We start from the raw sequence: 6036 nt of genomic DNA, 5'->3' as shown, positions 1-6036 counted from the left end.
CGGATTCCTGATGCTTGCGATGATGATCTCAACCAAAATCGATGGGGAAGCACATCAAAAAGACGAACAGGGGTTTGCTCGACGCGCGCGGGGTGAATCACTTACCAGAGCTCTTGAGAAGCCGCCCGCATGGCCGCCAGGATCTAGAGGATGGCGCTGTTGTTTGGAGGATGGGAGCCAATGGAGGTGAATCGCCGGTGGATGCGAGCGATGAAAGAGGAGAGAGAGACTAACCCTACAGAGGAGCGAGAGAGGAGGGGGAATGAAATGAATGGGCGCCCGTCTCCCTTTCGACACTAGTAAGTTGGCCCTTCCTAACGGTACGGGTTAAAAAAACAACACATGTAATATTTATGTGTAATAATAATATACACTAAATAAATCAAATGGTATATTTGAGCAACAGCGTCAATGCAATTTTATGTTTTTGAACTTCTGAAACTCAACTAAAATGTTTATAATTGGACAAATATTCAAGAAGAAGCAACCAATACACTGAACCATTGACATGGCCTTGATCATTGGCATTTCTACGTTCAGAAGTGATGACATAGTTGTCTAGTTTGAATTACATAACAATTGATACCTTGACCAAACCACGGCAATTAACATTAACTCTGACCATGGCAAGTAATATTAACTCAATCAGATTAGAGCAGTAAAAAGGGGAACTTGTTGGCATGTGGACAGGGCTTGATCATCATTTGCCATGCATAGTATGCATCTGCAGTACATAGTGGCAAGCCCAGGAGCCCTCTAGAACCTGAAATCTACAGCAACATTAGCTATACATGAGACGCTATGTTTGTTTTTATTCCTTTTACGTTGAGCAGCATATATGGAGTAACAGGATTTCACAATCTACCATCACAACTCAGTTTCTCTCATTGCTTGATGATTGAATGATTCAGATAAAGGAATAAAAACGCTTTCCATATTGCAATGAACCCTAAATTGGTTTTTACAAGATGATATACCGGAAAATGTTTCTTCAAGCACAGGAATTAGTAGTGCCGGTACATCAATTTTTGCCTAAACATCTTGAGCACGATAGTAACCTGAAGGATAAGAGCAATATAAGTGTCAGCAGATGCATCTTCTGACAGCCAAGCTCAACATAACCCATTCTTTTTTATATATATAATCCAGAGTATGCTTTTTATGACAATCCTAGGATTGGATCGTGCATTGTCTACACAGTGCATTGATCTCAAGCTTAACAGCCAGGTAACAAAGAGAAACTATTAACCCCCTCAAATTAGTCCTCGGCACCATTCAAGTTGTTGCAGTACAATCTGAATTAAGAAAACTGACCTAGCCTAACTTAGTTTGCTTGAAAGAAATAACAGTAAGATAGTTGTAATAAAGAATTACTAATCCCTCACAGCTTAGAGCATCTCCAAGAAAAACACAGAAACAATTTTTTATGCAAAAATCCTTTGGCAAACTGAAAATTCCATGTGTGCTGAACTACCCTTTCAAACCCAAATCCTAATCAATTTAACAATAAAAGTCCTAAAGGCTGTCATCTCCATATATAGCTTACACAACAATACAAAGTAAAGTATCCTACTAAATCAGAGTCTATCCATAAAAAATTGGTGTCTGCAACTGATCCAAAATTAAGTTCAAAATCAGTTAACAAGCTACAATATTGAACAACCTGAAGCTTTAACCTTTTAAGTTTGCTCCAAATCTCTTGAGGTCCCATATCAGCTCTGATCCTATCTTGTCCTGAATGGCTATGTGCACACCCCATTCCATCAACTGAAGTATGTACGACAGGAACATGAGCAAACAAACAAGAAATTACGCTGTGGAATTCTAAAAACACCACTTGCACTATTACAAAAGTCACCTAACAATAAACACACAAATGTGGCATTTGTATCAGACCATCCAAATTCCTTGTCACTATCCTAGATTGAAGACTTGCAGTCAATCAAATAATATGTGCAACACACGGTCCCTAATCCAAAGGTCAAGTAAATTAACAAATAAAAGCAGTACAATCACCATAGAACAAATCAGCAAATCACCAAGATGCAGGTCTGGTGTTCAATGAAACATACCCGCTGATCTAGTGTTCAATGGAAGCCATCAGGATGCAAGCTCACTAACAAATATGAGACTTTCAAATTCTGGACAAACGTTTCAAATATCAAATATATGTTTGACACCATGGCATTGCATCAGAAAACATAATGAAAATGCAATAATTAATTCTTATTACAGTATAACAGAATTAAAGGCAAAAAATGAGAGGGAGTATACCTCATGTTTGAGCATGCAATATCCTTGGTACAACAATCTATGAGATACACTGCTCCCAAGACGGCCTTGAAGACATGGAGATACACATGTATCAATTCAAAATATTCTGATTCCTTAAAATCTGTAAGGCTCAACATGCATAGCAGTGGGGCTATGGCCGTTCCATAGCAGTGGGGCTAAATATGCATTAACAATTTAGCACATTGCCTAATCAATTTAGCATACATACCTTGCTTTTGTTTCACAGAACATCAACCCGATAACCATTATTGAGCAATTGAATCTATAAGGAAGAGCCATGTGCAGGAAGATAAATTGGTCTTAGAAGAGAAAAAAAACCATCGACCTTGGCCATCCAGCAGCCGGACAGTGGGATCCTGTGCAGAGCTCACGGCAGTGATGTCTCCGGCATCGTACCTTGTCTGTTCCTGGAGGGGGCGATGGCGTCTAGCAGGGTGGGGGCAGCGATCGTCCAGCAGGGAGCGGCGTAGGGAGGCACCAGGGTCGGGGAATCGGACCGGAGGGAGGCGGAGGGAGGCTCGACGGACCTGGTCGGCCGGCCTAGGGAAATCGGACCGGGGAGGCGCCGCTGGACGGAGTGCTTTAGGCCTTCTAGGGTTAGGGCACTGGGGGAAATCGGAGCTGGGGTGCTGCCGGAGGGGAAGGCGAGGGGGAGGAAGCCCCCTCCCAACGGCGGGGTGGCACGACCAGGGAGGCACTGGCGGGGGCGACATGTGAGGGAGGCGCGGGTCGGGAGGGAGGCGCGGCGTATGGAGGGCGCGCGGGCGAGTGGCCGCGGTGAGGGGAATAAAGATATGGGGAGAAAAAGAGAGAAGAGAAGGGGGAAAAGAAGGAAAAAGAGATGGCCCAGGATTCGAACCGCGGGTGCGGCAGGGCGACGCGCGCGGGGGGACGCGGGGGAGTAGGGGCGCGTTGAAGCCTGCGGATCCTTACGAGCTGAAACCGTTCGATCGCGTTGAAGTCCGGTAGGTAGTGTTAGAAGCCGTCGATTTTGATGGAATCGTTTCTTTTGGGTACAATTCCTGGAGTACACAATGGTTTGGATATGACTGCGGGGTGCAATTTTTGGGGGTGGCCTTAGGGAAGTTTGATTGGTGCCTTATAGGATGGATAATTACCCACCGCTCTCTCTGATCAGCTGCACGTGGGACCGCCCGATCAGCTGCAAGTGGGTGCGCTGGAGCTTGGTATCGTCTAATTGAATGCGGCCGGTGGATGGGAGCGGCCGTGCAGCCGAACAATCTTACGGCCCGGCCGGCTTCTTTACCTTTTTTTTGGGCTTTTTTTTAATAATAGGATTGGATGCTTGGTGCATTAAGTTTCTGCTGCAGGTCCAGGTCCTCTTGATCAGATCGATCGGAGAGACAAAATGGGCCTCAACCTGGCCGAACTGCCTAGGCCTATTTGTGGATTTGGCAGCATTGGAGGTGGTGTCTACGGAAGTCAGCAATAAACTGCCTCTAATTCAAGATCGTCGCTCATTGATTAAATTTCCTTGTGATACTAAACTATTGCATCTAGTTTCAGGAAGTTGGTGTATTTTTATTCTGTTTTCTCGCGATCTGTTTCTGTTTCAGGAATGAATGCTCTACTTAACTGGACGTCATCATTCTTTAGTGCTAATATGGTTGGTTTTTATCTTAGTAGTGTTAATTGGGAAGCTAGCTTACCAGCAGATATCTGCACAGATTATTGTTTCTCCACAATTGAAGCTGGATTATTCTAGTGAAGAAGCTTATGGAGAATGGACCGCCTACGCGCATCTGGGCGATGGCCTCCCGGTGGGCTTATTGCAAGGACGTATGGCATCTCCGATGGGATGGCTGCAAGAAGCGCCTCAAGGGCACGCCAGACCTCGTGGTCGTTGATGTCGCCGTACTCGATCGCATCCCACATCTGTCCGCGCCTGCAGCTTGACCTTCATGACCGAGCTCTAGTCTGCGTAGTTCGTCTTCGTAAGCACCGGTCACAGCATGCCGCCGCCGGAGTCCTTGTAGACCGTCTGGACGACGGGGACTTCCCCGCCGCCTGGAGCAACGCTGATGCCGCTCGGGGAGGAGAGGCTCAGCGACGCTGCTCCGACGGTGGAGAGCGATGTTGATGCCTCTCCATCTCCCGGCCACCGTCGTCGTCGCCGGCGGCGGCCTATGCCACGTGCAGCACGGTCATGGCCTCGTCCACGACCCGCTGGGCTTCCGCGACACTGGCCGTGCGCCCTCAGCTTCGCGTGCGCGCTGGTCGTCGCGCCGTCGGGCTGCTTGCAAACGTCCGCTCGGCCTCGCGAGTCTCGCGCCGCAGCGCACGCCGCGGCCGCAAGCACCACCGCATCCTCTTCGCGTTGGCGCCCTCGTGCTCGACGAGATTGGAGCTGTGGTGGGAACCGCGGCTCGGTGCAGTGGAAACCATGGCCGAAGAACGAGGAAGAAGAAGTTTGGTACAGTAGAGGAAGGGGAAGCCGGCTAGGTGCCGGATCCTCGCCGACCGCCAGCGCTGCTTCCTCCTCATTGCCCGTGCAGCTGCTGGTCCTCCTGCCTGCTGCGCAGGCCGCTGCTCCTGCGCCCTGCAGGGCACACCGCACTGCTGCGCCTGGTACGGTCCTCGCTACAGGCCTGCACTGCGCCTAGCTTCCGCGCGTGCCGTGCACGCTGCAACCACAGCCTCGCAGGCCGCGCCGCTCGCAGGACCGCCCCGCGCCTCTTCTTCCCTGGGCCGCCTAAGTGCACGCCCGCAGGCCGCCCGGATCCGCCTTGGCTGCACGCCGCGCGGAGGGAAGGAGGGGACTTGCCGGGAAGGGGGGGAAGCCCCTGATGAGGCGCCGCCGGGGGAAGGGGGCGGGGGTGCGCCGCCGGGGAGGAAGAACAGAGGAGGGCCGCCGCTGAAGCACGGGAGGAAGAGAGAGATTGGGGAGGAAAGAAAACAATAGCGCTTCATACCAATTGTTGGCCCAAAAGATTTTTTATATCACTCAAAGAGGCCCAATGGGCAATCTTGATGCTATATAGACCTAGGACAGCATATTCAAGAGAATATGCTACTAGACTCTTGAGGACACCTTAATAGACCGGAGAGGCTATATATCCGCCCGGTCTGCAAAAAGTCAGGGTATTTTGTTGGCTGTTTTAACTTCTGCGGCCCAATAACTCGTTTCAGGGATCCACCTGCTAGGCACAGCCATATTGATGATGTAGAAAGCTGCAACATGCACCCTGTTCATTTTTATTCGTCTTTGCCCATGCATGTGACAGCTACACATGGGTAATGCACCCTGGGCATCTTTATTGCGTCATAATATTTTTGTGTTTTTCATCCTTTTCTTTTCTTCTTATATTTATTTGCTTACATCTTTTATTTTTCTTTCTTCTTTCGCATAAACGCTAATCATCCATGTTATTCTTTTTAATTTTTCTTTCTCCTGCTCTATAACTTCATTTTAGTTTCTTACAATTTTTTATTTTTTCTATTCACTATTGAGTTCTTACTGTTTTCTTATACTTTATTTTTCGTTTATCTGTAGTTGCTTTGTTTTCTCCACTTCTTTGGTTTACCTTTCCCTTCGTTACTTTTTTTTCTTTCCTCATTGACGTGATCTTCTTTCTTTTCCTTTCTCTCTTTCTTGATTCATTGTAACATTTTGTTTCTATTTTTTCTTTCTTTTCTAGTATGGAAGGTTACTTTCTATCTAAACTATTATTCATGTTATATAATTTATGTAAGTTGTGGATATATCATGTAGAGTTATTT

At 47.5% G+C, this 6036-nt stretch overlaps 1 long non-coding RNA gene across 3 annotated transcripts; it reads right to left on the bottom strand.

Annotated features, from left to right (window-relative positions):
* Window positions 1–404: 404 nt before the first annotated feature.
* On the bottom strand, window positions 405–2778 carry LOC120643727. Of its 3 annotated transcripts, none has more exons than XR_005663148.1 (5): window positions 2621–2778; window positions 2275–2339; window positions 2073–2141; window positions 1664–1767; window positions 405–1058 (listed from the first exon to the last, which is right to left on the bottom strand). It is a non-coding gene; the product is annotated as an uncharacterized LOC120643727 (long non-coding RNA). The 3 variants fall into 3 exon arrangements; XR_005663149.1 differs by lacking the exon at window positions 2073–2141 and having other exon boundaries at window positions 405–770; window positions 978–1058; XR_005663147.1 differs by lacking the exon at window positions 2073–2141.
* Window positions 2779–6036: the final 3258 nt, after the last annotated feature.

This window comes from Panicum virgatum, chromosome 8K, assembly GCF_016808335.1.
Source record: "Panicum virgatum strain AP13 chromosome 8K, P.virgatum_v5, whole genome shotgun sequence".
NCBI lineage: Eukaryota > Viridiplantae > Streptophyta > Magnoliopsida > Poales > Poaceae > Panicum > Panicum virgatum.
This window is presented reverse-complemented; position numbering and strand designations above follow the sequence as displayed.